This window comes from Cervus canadensis, chromosome 7 (assembly GCF_019320065.1).
Source record: "Cervus canadensis isolate Bull #8, Minnesota chromosome 7, ASM1932006v1, whole genome shotgun sequence".
In the NCBI taxonomy this organism is placed as follows: Eukaryota; Metazoa; Chordata; class Mammalia; order Artiodactyla; family Cervidae; genus Cervus; species Cervus canadensis.
In genome coordinates this window covers 57893426-57911113 of record NC_057392.1, presented here as the reverse complement: position 1 = coordinate 57911113, position 17688 = coordinate 57893426, and the positions used below count along the sequence as shown (strand labels likewise).

Genomic DNA, 17688 nt, shown 5'->3' with positions numbered 1-17688 from the left:
CGGGTTTTGTGGTGAAATAGCTGTTAGTAGTAGCTATTATTCCAGACACAGCATTTTCTTAAAGAAGAGACCCCACTCTAAATGGTTGAGTCACATAACTTTTTCCTTTACTGATTGATTCAGTTAAGGCTACCTTTTTATGGAACTATACAGGGCAATTCATATCTGTCTCCAGCAACTTCATTGCAATGTGTGAAAGAAAATGAAATTATACAGAGATTTATTTGCAATCTTTAGGAGGAAGAAATTATCTAATTCCCTGTGTTTTGCTTTTAGCTGTGAGAAGTCTTCTTCAACAGTGCCAACCATCTCTTTCCCTACTCTCCCCATTTGCTTCAGTAGTGTTGTGATTCCCCTATCAGTGTACATGTCTACTTCCAAGAACCTCTTCACTGACCCCACTGCCTCTGTCTCCTAGAGCTCCAGTCCCCCCTCCTCCACCCCTTCTAGTGCTGAGAAAACTTCAGGTGCTCCCTATTGCTAACAAAGTCTGAATAAGTTTAGATTGATAGTCTAGGCCGTTGATGCATCACCAGCCCACACTTCATCCTCATCTTCTTTTCCTTCTTCTCTAACTAAAGGAAATTTCTCACTTTCTTAAGCATAATGAATCCCATGTCTATTTGCTCTTCCTCTCCTTTCCGTAGGCTGGTATGTCCTTCCTTCCCTCTCCTCATAAGTGATGCCTTATTTTTAACCTCCAGCTCAAACTCTGCTTCATTCATTCAAAAAACACTTATCAAGTACCTTCTGCACAACCAGGCACCAGTCTATGTGCAAGGGGATCCTGCAGGGAACAAAGCCAAGTCTCTGCCTTCATAGAGCTCACATTCAGCTGACAGAGGGGAAATATTAAAGATATATGGTATATTATATTCTGAGAAGGCTATGAAGGAAAAACACAATGAGGGAGATAAAAAGAAAGATTGCATTTTTAAACGGAGTAGTCACCGAAGGTTGATAGCTAACGTTTTCTACCTGAAAAAAGTTGAAGGTTCAGTCATGGGGCTTCCCTGATAGCTCAGTTGGTAAAGAATCTGCTTGCAGTGTGGGAGACCTGGGTTCAATCCCTGGGTTGGGAATATCCCCTGGAAAAGGGAAAGGCTACCTACTCCAGTATTCTGGCCTGGAGAATTCCATGAGGTCGCAAAAAATCGGACACAACTGAGCGACTTTCACTTTCACTCATGTGAGCCTGAGTGGAAAGAGCGTTCCAGTCAGGAGCAACAGCAGATGCAGAGGTCTGGATGCAGGAGAGTGCCGGTGTGACCTGGGAACAACACAGAGGCCACTCTGCCTGGGATACTGTGTTGTGGCTGTGGTGGCAAACATTTGGAGAGGTTTTCTTCCTCGTTTTCTAGTTCACTGAGAAATCAGTTGAGAATATGAAGGAAGTGAGGCATGTTGAGAGTTTGGAGAGAGAGGTAAACCTGTAGCATAGTGGCAAAGTGAATAGGCCAGGGAGATAATCAGGAAACCCACTTGCAGTTCATAGCATTGAATTTAAATGTCTTTGACCTCTTCCTTTGAATTCTTATAGCAGTTTTTATTCATATTTCATTTGGTACTTGGCATAAACTACCATCTATCGTTTTCAGTGTCTGGCCTAAGTTTCTAACTTGTTATTTGTTGTGGGCTTTTTTTTTTTTTTAATATGTTATACCCCACCTGTCTCCTCAGCTGCTTTGAGGTAATTTTCAATATGCAAACAGCAAAAAAGGACAAAAATAAATAATGGAGAGTGACAGAACAAAATGAAAATATACTTGAGTAGAATTTAGTAATAGCTGAAAAGCATTTGGAGAGGAGGAATCTTGAATCAAAAATTTTTAACCTCCACTTTGTAAAACAGGGAGTCACAAAGAGTTGGACATGACCAAGAGACTGAACTGAATCTGAAACAGGATAGTTTGTTGAAATTGAATGATATTAAAATCATTACTGTAATAATTACAGTGAAACCCACCTTCTCATTGCCTCAATTGTTACCCCACACATCCACCTTGATTCCCAGGATAAAAGTTTTACATGTACCCAATATATTCAGTCAATTCAAGTTGTTCAGTTGTGTCCGACTCTGTGACCCCATGGACTGCAGCATGCCAGGCTTCCCTGTCCATCACCAACTCCCAGAGCTTGCTCAAACTCGTGTCCATCAAGATGGTGATGCCATCCAACTATCTCATCCTCTCTCATCCCCTTCTCCTCCTCCCAGCATCAGGGTCTTTTCCAGTGAGTCAGTTCTTCACATCAAGTGGCCTAAGTATTGGAGCTTCAGCTTCAGCATCAGTCCTTCCAATGAATATTCAGGACTGATTTCCTTTAGGATTGAGTGGTCTGATCTCCTTGCAGTCCAAGGGACTCTCAAGAGTCTTCTCCAGCATCGTAATTCGAAAGTATTAACTATTTGGCATTTATCCTTCTTTATGGTCCAACTATCACATCCGTATATGACTACTGGAAAAACCACAGCTTTGACTATATGAACTTCTGCCAGCAAAATGATGTCTCTGCTTTTTAATACCCTGTCTAGGTTTGTCTCTCATAATGTTCCTTCCAAGGAGCAAGCATCTTGAATTTCATGGCTGTAGTCACCCTCTCAGTGATTTAGGAGCCTGACTCCACTTTTCCCCCTTCTTTTTGCCATGAAGTATTGGGACTGGATTCTTTGATCTTAGTTTTTTGAATGTTGAGTTTCAAGCCAGCTGTTTCTCTCTCCTCTTTCACCCTCATCAAAAGGCTCCTCTTCACTTTCTGTAATTACAGTGGTATCATCTGCATATCTGAGATTGTTGATATGTCTCCCAGCAGTCTTGATTCCAGCTTATGATTCATCCAGCCTGGCATTTTGCATGATGTATTCTGCATGTAAGTTAAATAAGCAGGGTGACAAAATACAGCCTTGACATACTCCTTCCCCAATTTTGAAACAGTCTGTTGTTCCATATCTGGTTCTAACTGTTGCTTCTTGACCTGCATACAGGTTTTTCAGAAAACAGGTAAAGTGCTCTGGTATTCCCATCTCTTGAAGAATTTTCTACAGTTGTGATCTACACAGTCAAAGACTGTAAGGTAGCCAATGAAGCAGAAATAGATGTTTTTCTGGAATTCCCTTGCTTTTTCTATGATCCAGCAGACGCTGGCAGTTTGATCTCTGGTTCCTCTGTCTTTTCTAAATCCAGCTTGTGCATCTGGAAGTTCTTGGTTCATGTCCTGTTGAAGCCTGGCTTGAAGGATTTTGAGCATTACCTTGCTAGCCTGTGAAATGAGACCTGTAGTTTGAACATTCTTTGGCATTGCTCTTCTTTGGAATTGGAATGAAAACAGTCCTGTGGCCACTGTTGAGTTTTCCAAATTTGCTGGCATATTGAGTGCTGCAGTTTTAGGATTTGAAATAGCTCAGCTGGAATTCCATCACCTCCACTAACTTTGTTTGTAGTAATGCTTCCTAACGCCCACTTGACTTCACATTCCAGGATGTCTGGCTCTAAGTGAGTGATCACACCACTGTGGTTGTCTGGGTCATTAAGACCTTTTTCATATAGTTCTTCTGTATATTCTTGCCACCTCTTCTTAATATCTTCTGTTTCTGTTAGGCCCATACCGTTTCTGTCCTTTATTGTGCCCATCTTTGCATGAAATGTTCCCTTGGTATCTCTAATTTTCTTGGAAGAGATTTCTAGTATTTCCCATTCTGTTGTTTTCCTCTATTTCTTTGCATTGTTCACTTAGGAAGGCTTTCTTATCTCTCCTTGCTATTCTGTGGAACTCTGCATTTAGATGGATATATCATTCCTTTTCTCCTTTGCCTTTCACTTCTCTTTTCTCAGTTATTTCTAAAGCCTCCTCAGACAGCCCTTTGCCTTGTTGCATTTCTTTTTCTTGGGAATAGTTTTGATCACCTCCTCCTGTACAATGTTACAAACCTCCATCCATAGTTCTTTAGGCACTCTATCAGATCTAATCCCTTGAATCTATTTGTCACTTCCACTGTATAATCATAAGGAGCCTGGGGCTGGGCAATGGGTAGAATTTTGAAAAGGAGGACGCTGAATTGAGAAGGAGCTCCAGGACTACGTAGGAGTCCCCTTAAGCAGAGGGTCACCAAGAGCAGGACAGGACTAAGCACAAAGTAAAGTGAGTGAAGCTTCTGACCGATTACTCAGCTGCACATTTGCAGGCAAGACTCCAGAGGCCTGTCAGAGAAAAACTGCTGGGGAGCAGCTTTCAATTGCTGTGAGATAAGTGGAGCTTCTGGAGGGTACAGAGTGCTGGAAGACATGGGGATACTAACTTCTAAATGAAAAGGCCTTGATGAACACCTGGGTCCACTGAGACCAATAAATAAATAAATAAATAAATAAAAGCCATGTGTTAGGATCAGGGATATTCTAGACCTGGCCAAACAAAGCTTAAAAGCAAGCCTCAAAAATATGTAGCTGATTTAACAGTAAATTAATAACCTATCAGAACAAAAAGTCTGAAGAAAAACTCAGAACTCAAAAGTCTCTAAAGGAAGACAACAAAATCCAGATGATAACACGTCATCCACAATGATGAGTATAGAATCAAAAGTTTCCAGATATGTGGAACATGACAATGTGACTTCTAACTGGGAAAGAAGTTGATAGAAACAGACTCAGAGATGACAAATACTGGGTTAGCAGACAAGGAATTTAAAACATATAAATATGCTTAAAGATTTAAAGGAAAGGATAGCCCCCCAGGATCCTCATCCCGCAGGGATCCTCAGCCCCCCCGGGATCCTCAGCCCGCAGGGATCCTCAGCCCCCCAGGATCCTCAGCCCGCAGGGATCCTCAGCCCCCAGGGATCCTCAGCCCCCCGGGATCCACAGCCCCCAGGATCCTCAGCCCTCAGGGATCCTCAGCAAGACTGCCGCTCTCCCCTTGGCCTCTCCATCCCTGTGCTGCCGTCCAGAAAGTGCATCCAGGTAGAACCCAGGGCAGTCACAAGACACCTTTGGTGGATCTCCCTTCTGGCGAGGATTGCAGGCCGGCTCTGCCTTTTGTCCCAAATTTGGAAATAACTGATTTTATATATATATATATATGGCTGATTTTGTACCCACTAATGTTGGCAGAGCTACTCTGGTTCAGCAATATTGCTTTATAATGGCAAGATTTGGAACTCTCCGGTTTGCTGCTTTTTTCCCTCAGTTACAATAGCTTAATATAGTACCTTTATCTTAACTTTCTTCTTCTCACTTCACTTCCTACCCTCCATCTCCCAACAACCAACAGCTAAAAAGAGAAATGGTCCACAATCTCTTTCTTTCTTGGCAGACAGCAAATTGGTGTCTAAAAGAAATAGGTACAACCACAGTGCACGTGTTCTTTTTCCTTAGGTTTGTAATTACATTGTTAACTTGAATTGGCTTTGGCTATATAATGTTAGGGTTAAACTTGCTTTTCCAGTTGACTCTTTACTCCTCTTGTTATCAGGTAATCATTTTATCCAGTTAAAATGGGCAGGAATACTGGAATTTATAATGTGTCAGCAATCAGGACTCTGATAGGAAATCATTAAGGACCCTGCCTTCGGAAGAGGGCTTTGTCCTAATTGCTACCCCACAGCAGCATCCATCAAGATAATCGTTTGACTTTCCTCTTAAGTAGACAGTAATCAGTTAGATAATCAAAGGGTAGGAAGCCTTAATTACATATATGAATTCCCTGTTTTGATTTTTTAATAAGACAAAGGGGGATTTCTGACTTAACAGAAAATGCCACCCTACTCAGGAGCTTTTCTTTGTAACTCTGCTTCCCATAAGAATAAGTCTTTGTGGATTCTTTTAGATTTTCTTTTCCTAACAGAAAGAAAAAGCAAGAATGGAGGGACCATAATATACCATGTAGCAAGAATGAAAGTTTGCATAGGACAGTGCCCCCAGAAAGGAAGGAGGTTGGGGGTCCCAGCCTAGTTGTCATCCACTGCATTTCCTGGTACTTTCATTTTTCGTTTCTAGTTACCAGTGGTCCTGGTCTGTGTCCTGACATCTCCATATAATGCCAACTCTAGATAATGCCTCCATGACATGGGGGTGGCAACACCCAGCAATTATTTTTTAATGGGCTTGGGAGTCTGAGCTTCCCATTACACTAAGATGGCTCTATAATAATGATAATCCCTGTTAGGGATCCTCAGCCCCCCAGGATCCTCAGCCCGCAGGGATCCTCAGCCCCCGGGATCCTCAGCCCCCTGGGATCCTCAGCCCGCAGGGATCCTCAGCCCCCAGGATCCTCAGCCCCCCGGGATCCTCAGCCCCCCGGGATCCTCAGCCCGCAGGGATCCTCAGCCCCCGGGATCCTCAGCCCCCCGGGATCCTCAGCCTACAGGGATCCTCAGCCCCCCAGGATCCTCAGCCCGCAGGGATCCTCAGCCCCCAGGGATCCTCAGTCCCCCGGTTCACCCCCAGCTCAGGCTCTCCTCTGAAAGTCGCTGACACCTTCACACTCAGAGCACCTCGTGTTATTACTAACGTGGAGAGTGGCCTTAGGATTAGACCTGTTGTCAGGGGCTCCCCTTACAAGTTGTATTTTAACATGTCTGAACCTCCTCCCATGTAAATCAGACACTCAACTCTACCTGTTGGGTTAATATACGCATCAGACACAAAAGTAGTAGAATAAGGCCAGAGACTGAAATAGATGACAGGAAATGTTTCTTCCTTCTCCTCCCCTTCTTCCCTGCCGTCCACTCCCCTCATGTGAGGAAGGTTATGCAGGTTTCTATTTTGTAGATAGCTGACCTCAATGGTATCAACACGATGGATTAGTGTCAGCCACGCTCAGAGTTTTTTCTGTGCTGGCAGAACACACTCATGACCTGATGTGCGCATAAAACTGCCTTCTCACCACGCGTGAGGTGTCTCCCTGCAGGACCCCAGCGCGTTCCTCAGCACTGCTGGTTCTCACAGGACCTCTGCAGCCCAGCCCTCCGCGGTGCACTGCAGGCGTGACACCAACAGCTGCAGAGGGTGTTCGTCTGCCCTGCTGTCTCCTGGGCTTTTTGCTGAGACCTTAGAGGCCTGATAGGATGTTGTTTTAACTAGAAAACAGAACAGTGAAGGATCTCCTGAAGAAGGTGAGGCCATCAGTGTTTCAAGAGCACGGCTCAGATACTGGCCCCTCTGGTCCTAGTGTGCTGCTTTTTTTTAATGTTCATTGGAGTACAGTTGATTCACAGCGTTGTGTTAGTTTCAGGTGTACACAGAGTGACTCGTTAGGCACACATCCACTTTTTTTTTTTCTAAGATTCTTTTCCCATATAGGCTATTACAGAGTGCTGAGTAGAGGTCCTGGTGCTATACGGCAGATTTTTATTAGGCATCTATTTTATGTATGGTAGTGTTTATGTGTCAACCCCAGTCTCCCAGTTTATCCCTCCCTCCTTTGTCCCCGCGTAACCATATGTCTGTTATCTACATTCGTAACTATTTCTGTTTTGTAAATAAGTTCATTTGTTCCCATTTTTTAGATTGCACATATAAGCGATATCATATGATATTTGTCTTTCTGTGTCTGACTTATTTCACTGAGTATGACAATCTCTAGATCCATCCATATTGCTGCCAATGTCATTGTTTTTTAATGGCTGAATAATATTCCATTGTATGTACATATACACTTTTTTATTAATTTTTATTGGAGTATAGTTGCTTTATAATGTGCTACACAGCAGAGTGAATCAGCTATACATATACATATGTCTCCTCTTTTTTAAATTTCCTTCCCATCTGGGTTACCACAGAGCATTGAGTAGAGCTCCCTGTGCCGTAACAGTCAGTTCTCATTAGTTATAGTATCAGCAGTGTATATGCATCAATCCCAGTCTCCTAATGCATCCCACCTCCCTCTCTCCCTTGGTATTTATACATTTGTTCTCTACCTCTGTGTCTGTTTCTGTTTTGCAAATAAGATAATCTGTACCATTTTCCTAGATTCCACATATATATGTCAGTGTTACAGTATTTGTTTCCCTCTTTATGACTTACTTCAGTCTGTATCACAGTCTCTAGGACCATCCACATCTCTACAAATGATTCAGTTTCGTTCCTTTTTATGGCTGAGTAATATTCTTTTTAAAAATTTATTTATTTTAATTGGAGGCTAATTACTTTACAATATTGTTGAATAATATCCTTTATCCATTCCTCTGTTGATGGAAATTTAGCTTGCTTTCATGTCCTGGCTATTGTAAGTGGTTCTGCTGCCATTAACATTGGGGTGCATGTATCTTCAGATTATGGTTTTCTCCAAATACATTCCAAGGAGTGGGATTGCTGGGTCATATGGTAGTTCTGTTTTTAGTGTTTTAAGGACCCTCCATACTGTTGTCCATAATGACTGTATCAATTTACATACCCACCAGTGCTGTAGGAGAGTTCTCTTTTCTCCACACCCTCTCCAGCATTTATTGTTTTGTAGATTTTTTGATGATGCCCATTCTGACCAGTGTGAGATGATACCTCATCATAGTTTTGATTGGCATTTCTGTAATAATTAGTGATGTTGAGCATCTCTTCAAGTGGTTTTTGCCCATCTGTATGTCTTCTTTGGAGAAATGTCTGTTTAGATCTTTTGCCTGCCCAGGTAGCTTAGCTGGTAGAGCATCAGAGAGCCCAGGGTTCAAGTCCCAGTCCAGGTGCCAAAGATAAATAAATAGATCTTTTACCCGTGTTTTGATTGGGTTATTTGTTTGATATTGAGCTACATGAGCTATTTGTACCTAGTGTGGGTAAAACCTTCTGGGTCCCTTGGAAGTGACTGTCAGGCTTTTTCCAGGCCAATACCAAGAGCATGGCAAGTGGAGGAGACCCCTGGGCCTGGATTGCCCAGTTCAGGATCCGGTCTGTGCCACCAACCACTGTGACCTTGGGCACCTCCTGCACCCAGGACCTTAGTTCCTTCAAATGTAAGATGAGGGTGACGAAAGAACCAACCTCCTGGGGTGTCTGATGATTAGATGAGGTGAGATAATACAAGTTCAGGGCTCAGAGCACGCTGGCACACAGTAATCACGTGCTCCGTAACTGTTAGCTGCTGCAGTGGTGGTTACTCCTTTTTCACATCATAGAAAACTTAAACCAGCATTTTCTTCCTCTGCCGTGAAAAGTCACTGTACTGTTTCTTTTCAGTTGTGGTCTTGTAGATCGTGGGGTATTTTAATGGATATTTTTCAGTCAGTCTTTCATGATTTCCATGCCCAGCCTCACACACTTTCTTCCCTCACAACTGGTTCTAAGAGAAGTCTCCTTAGGAGGTGTTCTGCCAGGTGTTTCCCTCCTGTCTCCAGTCAGCTTAGCAATGTGCCAGCTTAATTTTTTATTTCTTCACCTAATTCATTATTAATTGTGAGCTCATTGAGAGTTTTGCGGCATTGGGAAATGAAGGTGAGAGGCCAGGTTCTGTGTGAAAACAAACTGCCTTGTGGGTGGGAATTTTAGGAAAGGTGTTTTCTGTTTGCAGGTGGAGCAGGAAGTATGGCTTCACTCCTATCTCTGAAGTCAGTTTCACTTTAGGCAAAAGGGTTAAATATTAAGGACCTCTAGTTTGAAACAGCTTGTGTGTGTGTGTGTGTGTGTGCTAAGTCACTTTAGTCATGTCTGAATCTTTGCGACCCTATGGACTGTATCCCCCCAGGCTCCTCTGTCCATGGGTTTCTCCAGGCAAGAACACTGGAGTGGACTGACATGCCTCCTGCAGGGGACCTTCCGGACCCAGGGATCAAACCCCTGCATCCCTTATGTCTCCTTCATTGGGAAGTGGATTCTTTACCAGTAGCGCCATCTGAGAAGCCCCCCTTGAAACAGCTTAGGTGGTAGCAAAAGTCTTAACTGTGTAAGAAATAAAGACTTGATAGCGAGGCCAAGACAGGAGAAAGTGGGAAATATGACTCTCATTCCGTCCGCTCTGCTCCAACTCTGCCCCCATCCCCACCAGCAAATTACAGAACCGCCAGCAGAAGGCTCCTGGAGTGCAGAGGAGACAATCATATCACAAAATTAGACCAAGAACCAACATCTCTCTACATTCTAGGCTCAGCCTTCTCATGTGGGAAGACAATTAAGAATGGGGATGCTGGGATTTTGATTTCAGGGCCTTGTTTACTGTGAAGAATAAGACATGAACAGGCAGAGCTCAATCTCCTGTGAGTATCTCTGTCTGCGTGTCGGACAGGCTGCATATCCAGAATGCCCGGTGTTATCATCCATATTCCTAGGAACTCAGCCTTTGGGGTGGCAGCAATCAGAGTTGTTTCCTGTATCAAGCTTGATGTGCTTACAAGGCCTGTGAATCCCGGAAGCCCTGGTTTGTTTTCTTCCTTGCAGCAGATGTAATTACAGCGCTCACTTCCACCCATCTGGGAGGCACTGAGCTTTGAAATGGGCTAGCACACTCTCTCTGCCCTGCATCCCTCTCCCTGGGGCTCTCCCAGATCATCAGGGCCTTGTTTTCCACCGGATTTACTTTAATGCTGAGTGTTACAAGGGCATGTCCGGGGCTGTCATTGCTTCTTCCTCCTTATGTTCAGCTAGTTTAATTTTCAGCTCTTGTCACTGGACTTCATTACATGGGAGGAAAGAAATTTGCTCTAGCAGATAGTATCTTTCTCTCCCAATTGGAGAATCACTCCTGATCAGTTCTGTACCTGCTGGGTTAGACGGTCAAGGTGTGGTGCTTTATGTTTAAGGATAAAGCCCCGTGAAGCACAAACTGAGATTGTGCTCAGATTTGGCGCTCCCATGTTTCTTTGGAGCATGGCATTAATTTAGCAAATCAGTTTCTCTGTACAGCATTTTAGGCTGAATCTACTGTTTCTCTTCAGCCCTATCATGGGTCTTTGTGACAGCGCCCCTAGTTGGTTGCCCAAGTTGCTTCTAATGCTGCAGTAAGATCCCTGATTAGCTTCAGTAAACACCACTACCTTCAGCCTTTGTGCCCCAAACGCCTGTAGTCTCCCAGCACCCAGGTAGCAGTGTGGCCCTGGTAGCACTGCCCTTTGACAGATCAGAACACAGACCCAGCAGCGCGGTGGGACCTGCTCAGGTTATACAGGGACCTGTGGCCAGATTAGCGCTCAAGTTCCCAGCTTCTCAGTCCAGTGCTGTGCCTTCCAGACGCTTCCCCCAGGCACAGACATAACACAGGCACAGCAGTCACGGCCATTTACTGACCATCAAAAAGGTGCCGGACCCACGTCAGTGTGATCCTCACAATTCTGGAGAGTAGTGTTTTGCAGCTAAAGAAGCTGAAAGAAGCTAAATAACTCAGCCAGAACTGCTCACTAGTCATCACGGAATCCAGGTGGAGCCAGGACTGTGTGAAGTCACACCCTGCATTCCCCGTCGTGCTTTGCAAGTTCCAGGTGGTTTAGAAACGCCTCAGTGACTGCATAAGAAGTAGAAAATCTGCTCACCCTTCCCACACCTCCATTGGTTTGATCAGAGGATAGTCATTTCATAGCTGTTCTGTGCCGGGCCAAGTGCTGGGCACCATGAGTGGGAGACAGCACCCTCTCCTTGGGGCGCTTCTTGCTCAAGGCTTCCCCCCACTGTCCCTTCTCTCTCTCCTGCAGCATCCACCATCCCTGTCATTGCCAGAGTGGCCAGTCTTGTCTGCACTGTGCTCTGACGTCTCTTTCTGTGTTCAGTGGCCACGTTAGGACTGGGTACACATGACCAGTATTGTGTGTAAATTGGGAGGCCCTCCTGTGCCTCCAGCTAGTGAGGACTCGCAGAGTCCTAGGCGTCTACTGTGTACCCCTTACTCTTCTCAGCCACGTTATGTGGGGCAGCTGTTTCCTCTGTGCTCATAGAAACCCTAGCTCAGAGAGAACAGGTAACTTGCCAGCAACTGTGGTGCCAGTGATGGGGATGCTGGGGTGTCGGCACAGGCAGGCAGGCTCTAGCGCCCAGGCTTTTGTCTGCTAGCCGCTGCAGTGTCACGGGCAGGCTGTGGTCACATGCGATGGAGGGTCCAGCACAGGATATGCCAGAGCAACAACAGAAAGTGGCTTTTATCCACAAGTCCCACTGGTTTGGTAGATTTCTCTTCCTTCTTAAAAGGGTTGGTATTTTCTAACATTTGAGAAATAATCCTTCCCCTAAAGTGAATTAAATAAAATGAAATAGATATTTCACTGAGATACAGGCTAAACATGCCAGAAGTCACAAAGAATCTTTACAAAATCCAAGTTCTTAGAAATAGGAAGACAATGCCAGTGATTTCACAATGGTCCAAGGAGAGCAAGCTGCTGCCCGCTCTGATTCCTAAGATGGACAGCTCAGAGTAAAGAAGGATGTGGGATGTTCAGCAAATGTTTGTTGAACATTTGCTGGCTGCAGAGCACTGGGAATGAAGGATGAGTAAGAAGTAGTTCTGGTATTCAAGTTCATAGGCTAACAGGGAGACAGGTAGACAGACAGTTACAGGGAGCACAGTATACTTATGGACCAGCCACGTGGCTCCTTATTTATTGACAGAAGTGCTCAGAGAGAGGACCAGAGCTTAGCCTTCATGTCTCATGTGTGCAAGAGTGTAATCTGGACCCCAGAATGGTGTAATTTCAGGGACATTTTGACAATGTAGGTAGATAATGTGAGAGCGTTGTTTCAAACGAGGCTGCCCTGGTAAATATGGTGTATATGGTTATTATACCTCAGTAATCTCTCATGTTTTGCTTATCAACACTGGAGAAAATGAAATAATCTTACGGATTTCTCATGTCCCAGAATCTGTGAGATGTTAAGCTCCTCTTGATTGACTCATCTTTACACCCCAGGTGCTAATATAGCAGAGGTCCCAAAAATACCTGAACCAGAGAACTGGCTCCCCATTCATGAGGTGGTTAGAGGGGATGAGCCTGCACAGGGTGGGGCATAAACCAGCTGAAGAGGACTCTGTGGACGAGCCCCTCCCAGGGCCCTGTCCTGCCCCTCCTCCTTACCCCACCTCACTGCTGGATCCATCGACCCACGGAGAAGCAGACAGAAATCCTCACCTTCATGAGGTATTAGTCATTCCCTGAATGCTTCCTCTTTTTTTTAAAACTGTCTTGTTCCTGGCAAGATTTTAAGGCAGGTGAGCACCTGCTGGGTCCCAAGCCCATCTACAGAGAGCTCTGCTGTCTCCTCAGATGATCTGTTCTCAGACAGACTTCCACAGAGACAGCACAGCCTGGCCAGGAACAGGGCATCTCCATCCTGCAGCAGCTCTGCTTCCAAAGGGTTCCAGGGTGGCCCCAAGCTGTGGCTGTGGCGCCTTTGTTCATTATCTGGCTTGTTCAGGATGATGGCCTGTGCTATCAGAAAGGATCTGTCACCTTCAGTTATTTCATACCCATGGAACCACCACACTCTTCAGTTTCTGAAGGATGTCACTGGAAAATCCCTTCCCTAGGTATCTCCAAGGAGTGTGGGGCCTCGAGCAGAATATGATGACAAGCCCAGGACTCAGTGCCACCCTGCATTGGTATATCATGTTTGAAATTATGGTTCTGGGTATGTGCTTGTGTGCACACTTACCTATTTATTACTCCAGCTTTTCTCTCCAGGAGAGGGGGGACTAGGGTTTATAAGGAGAGGCTCTTGACATGACCCTTGATTGTGAATTTTTGATTCCTGCTGGGCAGGTCTCATAGCCTTTTTCTCCTCAATTTACACAATCGTGTTAACTTACATGGTAAAGTAGGTAGGTGTTGCTGCTGCTGCTAAGTCACTTCAGTTGTGTCCAACTCTTAGCGACCCCATGGACTGCAGCCTACCAGGCTCCTCCGTCCATGGGAAATTCCAGGCAAAAGTACTGGAGTGGGTTGCCATTGCCTTCTCTGAGGTAGGTGTAGGGCTTGCAATTAAATGTAGTAAACCATGTGGCAGAAACATTAAATTTTCTTACTATACCTAAGGGTTGCTAAGATGAAAGTGAACTCAATGAATGTTGAAAACATACCTAATTGGGACACCTTAGAAAAAGAGAAATGCTGGTTGTTTGGTTGATGTGGTATAGTTGAATGGGAAGAAGGCAAATGCCCATAAGCTGAGCGGGTCCTGTTTCCCTTACGGCGGGGTGAGGGCAGGAAGTCCAGCTGTGCTGAGGGTTCTGGGTGCAGGTTAGCGGTGCTAATCCAAGTGTTGCCTGGGGGCTCGGACTCCACCCCACACCTTCTAACCAGAATCTGCATTTTAATGAGATCTCTCTGTGGTTCTTACACACATTAATACTGAAGAAGAGCTAGATCAGAAAACATGAGTTGGACCAGCATTTGAGACTCCTACACTTGCTGCCTCAGTGAGCAAACTCCCAGAGGAGTTTATTATGTGCCTGGAATAGACTCATCAAGTATGTAGTGCTTCCTGGGGGCAAAGGCATGATGCTATTTTTAACAGTACCATTTTCTACTTTAAAAAATAATTTTATGGGAGTACAATTTACAATGTTGTGTTACTTTCAGGTGTAGAGCAAAATGATCCAGTTATACATTCCATATATTCATTCTTCTTCACATTCTTTTCCATACAGGTTATTATGGAATATTGAGTAGAGTTCCCTGTGCTATCTACAGTAGGTCTTTCTTCTTATTGTTGTTCAGTAACTAAGTCGTGTCCAACTCTTTGCAACTCCATGGACAGTAGGGGTCCTTGTTGGTTATCTATTTTATATATAGTACTGTGGATATGTTAATCTGAAAGTCCTAATTTATCCCTCCCTTCCACATTTCCCCTTTGGTGACCATAAGTTTGTTTTTTGAAATGGTAGTCTATTTCTGTTTTGTAAGTTCACTTGTATCATTTTTTAAATTAGATTCCATATATAAGTGATATATTTACCTTTCTCTGACTTCACTAACTATGAAAATCTCTAGGTCCATCCATGTTGCTGCAAATGGTATATTTTGTTCTTTTTTAATAGCTGAATAATATTCCACTGTTACATGTACTTACATCTTTATCCATTCTTCTGTTGATGAACATTTAGACATTCTATGTCTTAGCTAGAATGCTGCAATGAACACTGAGGTGCATGTATCTTTTTGAATTACGGTTTTCTCCAGATATATGCCCTTGGGTGGGATTGCTGGATCATATGGTAGTTCTGTTATTATTTTTTTAAGGAATAATTCAGGGCCTTTTGTGTTTCCATACAGATTAAAAAATTTTTGTTCTAGTTCTGTATAAAATGCCATTAGTAATTTGATAGGGATTGCATTGAATCTGCAGATTGCCTTGGGTAGTATACTCATTTTGAGTGTTGATTGTTCCAATCCAAGTACATGGTATATCTTTCTGTTTGTGTTATCTTTCAGTACTTTTATCAGCGTCTTAGAGTTTTCAGAGTAGAGGTTATTTGCCTCCTCAGGTAGGTTTATGCTTGGATATTTTTTTTTTTTTGATGTGATGGCAAATGGGATTGTTTCCTTAATTTCTCTTTCATTGTTAGTGTATAGGAATGCAAGAGATTTCTGTGTATTAATTTTGTATCCTGCAACCTTATCAGATTCATTGATGAGCCTAGTGGTTTTCTGGCAGCGACCTTAGGGTTTTCTATGTATAGCATCACATCACCTGCAAACAATGAGGGCTCCACTCCGTTTCCAGTGTGGAGTCCTTTTCTTTTTCTTCTCTGAGTGCCATGGCCAGGACTTTCAAAACTATGTTGAATAAAAGTAGTGAGAGTGCACCACTACTGTTCAACATAGTGTTGGAAGTTTTGGCCACAGCAATCAGAGCAGAAAAAGAAGTAAAAGGAATCCAGATAGGAAAAGAAGAAGTGAAACTCTCACTGTTTGCAGATGACATGATCCTCTACATAGAAAACCCTAAAGACTCTACCAGAAAATTACTAGAGCTAATCAACGAATATAGTAAAGTTGCAGGATATAAAATTAACACACAGAAATCCCTTGCATTCCTATATACTAACAATGAAAAAACAGAAAGAGAAATTAAGGAAACAATACCATTCACCATTGCCACAAAAAGAATAAAATACTTAGGAGTATATCTACCTAAAGAAACAAAAGACCTATACATAGAAAAACTATAAACACTGATGAAAGAAATCAAAGAGGACACAAACAGATGGAGAAACATACCGTGTTCATGGATTGGAAGAATCAATATTGTCAAAATGGCTATTCTACCCAAAGCAATCTATAGATTCAATGCAATCCCTATCAAGCTACCAACGGTATTTTTCACAGAACTAGACCAAAGAATTTCACAATTTGTATGGAAATACAAAAAACCTCGAATAGCCAAAGTAATCTTGAGAAAGAAGAATGGAACTGGAGGAATCAACCTGCCTGACTTCAGACTCTACTACAAAGCCACAGTCATCAGGACAGTATGGTACTGGCACAAAGACAGAAATATAGATCAATGGAACAGAATAGAAAGCCCAGAGATAAATCCACGAACCTATGGACACCTTATCTTTGACAAAGGAGGCAAGGATATACAATGGAAAAAAGACAACCTCTTTAACAAGTGGTGCTGGGAAAACTGGTCAACCACTTGTAAAAGAATGAAACTAGAACACTTTCTAACACCATACACAAAAATAAACTCAAAATGGATTAAAGATCTAAATGTAAGACCAGAAACTATAAAACTCCTAGAGGAGAACATAGGCAAAACACTCTCCGACATAAATCACAGCAAGATCCTCTATGACCCACCTCCCAGAATATTGGAAATAAAAGCAAAACTAAACAAATGGGACCTAATGAAACTTAAAAGCTTTTGCACTACAAAGGAAACTATAAGTAAGGTGAAAAGACAGCCCTCAGATTGGGAGAAAATAATAGCAAATGAAGAAACAGACAAAGGATTAATCTCAAAAAATATACAAGCAACTCCTGCAGCAAAATTCCAGAAAAATAAATGACCCAATCAAAAAATGGGCCAAAGAACTAAACAGACATTTCTCCAAAGAAGACATACAGATGGCTAACAAACACATGAAAAGATGCTCAACATCACTCATTATCAGAGAAATGCAAATCAAAACCACAATGAGGTACCATTACACGCCAGTCAGGATGGCTGCTATCCAAAGTCTACAAGCAATAAATGCTGGAGAGGGTGTGGAGAAAAGGGAACCCTCTTACACTGTTGGTGGGAATGCAAACTAGTACAGCCACTATGGAGAACAGTGTGGAGATTCCTTAAAAACTGGAAATAGAACTGCCATATGACCCAGCAATCCCACTTCTGGGCATACACACTGAGGAAACCAGATCTGAAAGAGACACTTGCACCCCGCAATGTTCATCGCAGCACTGTTTATAATAGCCAGGACATGGAAGCAACCTAGATGCCCCATCAGCAGAATGAATGGATAAGAAGCTGTGGTACATATACACCATGGAATTTTACTCAGCCGTCAAAAAGAATTCATTTGAACCAGTCCTAATGTGAGATGGATGAAACTGGAGCCCCTTATACAGAGTGAAGTAAGCCAGAAAGATAAAGAACATTACAGCATACTAACACATATATATGGAATTTAGAAAGATGGTAACGATAACCCTATATGCAAAACAGAAAAGAGACACAGAAATACAGAACAGACTTTTGAACTCTGTGGGAGAAGGTGAGGGTGGGATGTTTCAAAAGAACAGCATGTATACTATCTATGGTGAAACAGATCACCAGCCCAGGTGGG

General features: G+C 43.3%; 1 protein-coding gene across 5 annotated transcripts in view; it reads left to right on the top strand.

Annotated features, from left to right (window-relative positions):
* VPS8 (VPS8 subunit of CORVET complex) overlaps positions 1-17688 on the top strand; it is a 285565-nt gene that overhangs the window by 261501 nt on the left and 6376 nt on the right. The gene's annotated exons all lie outside the window — the stretch shown is intronic.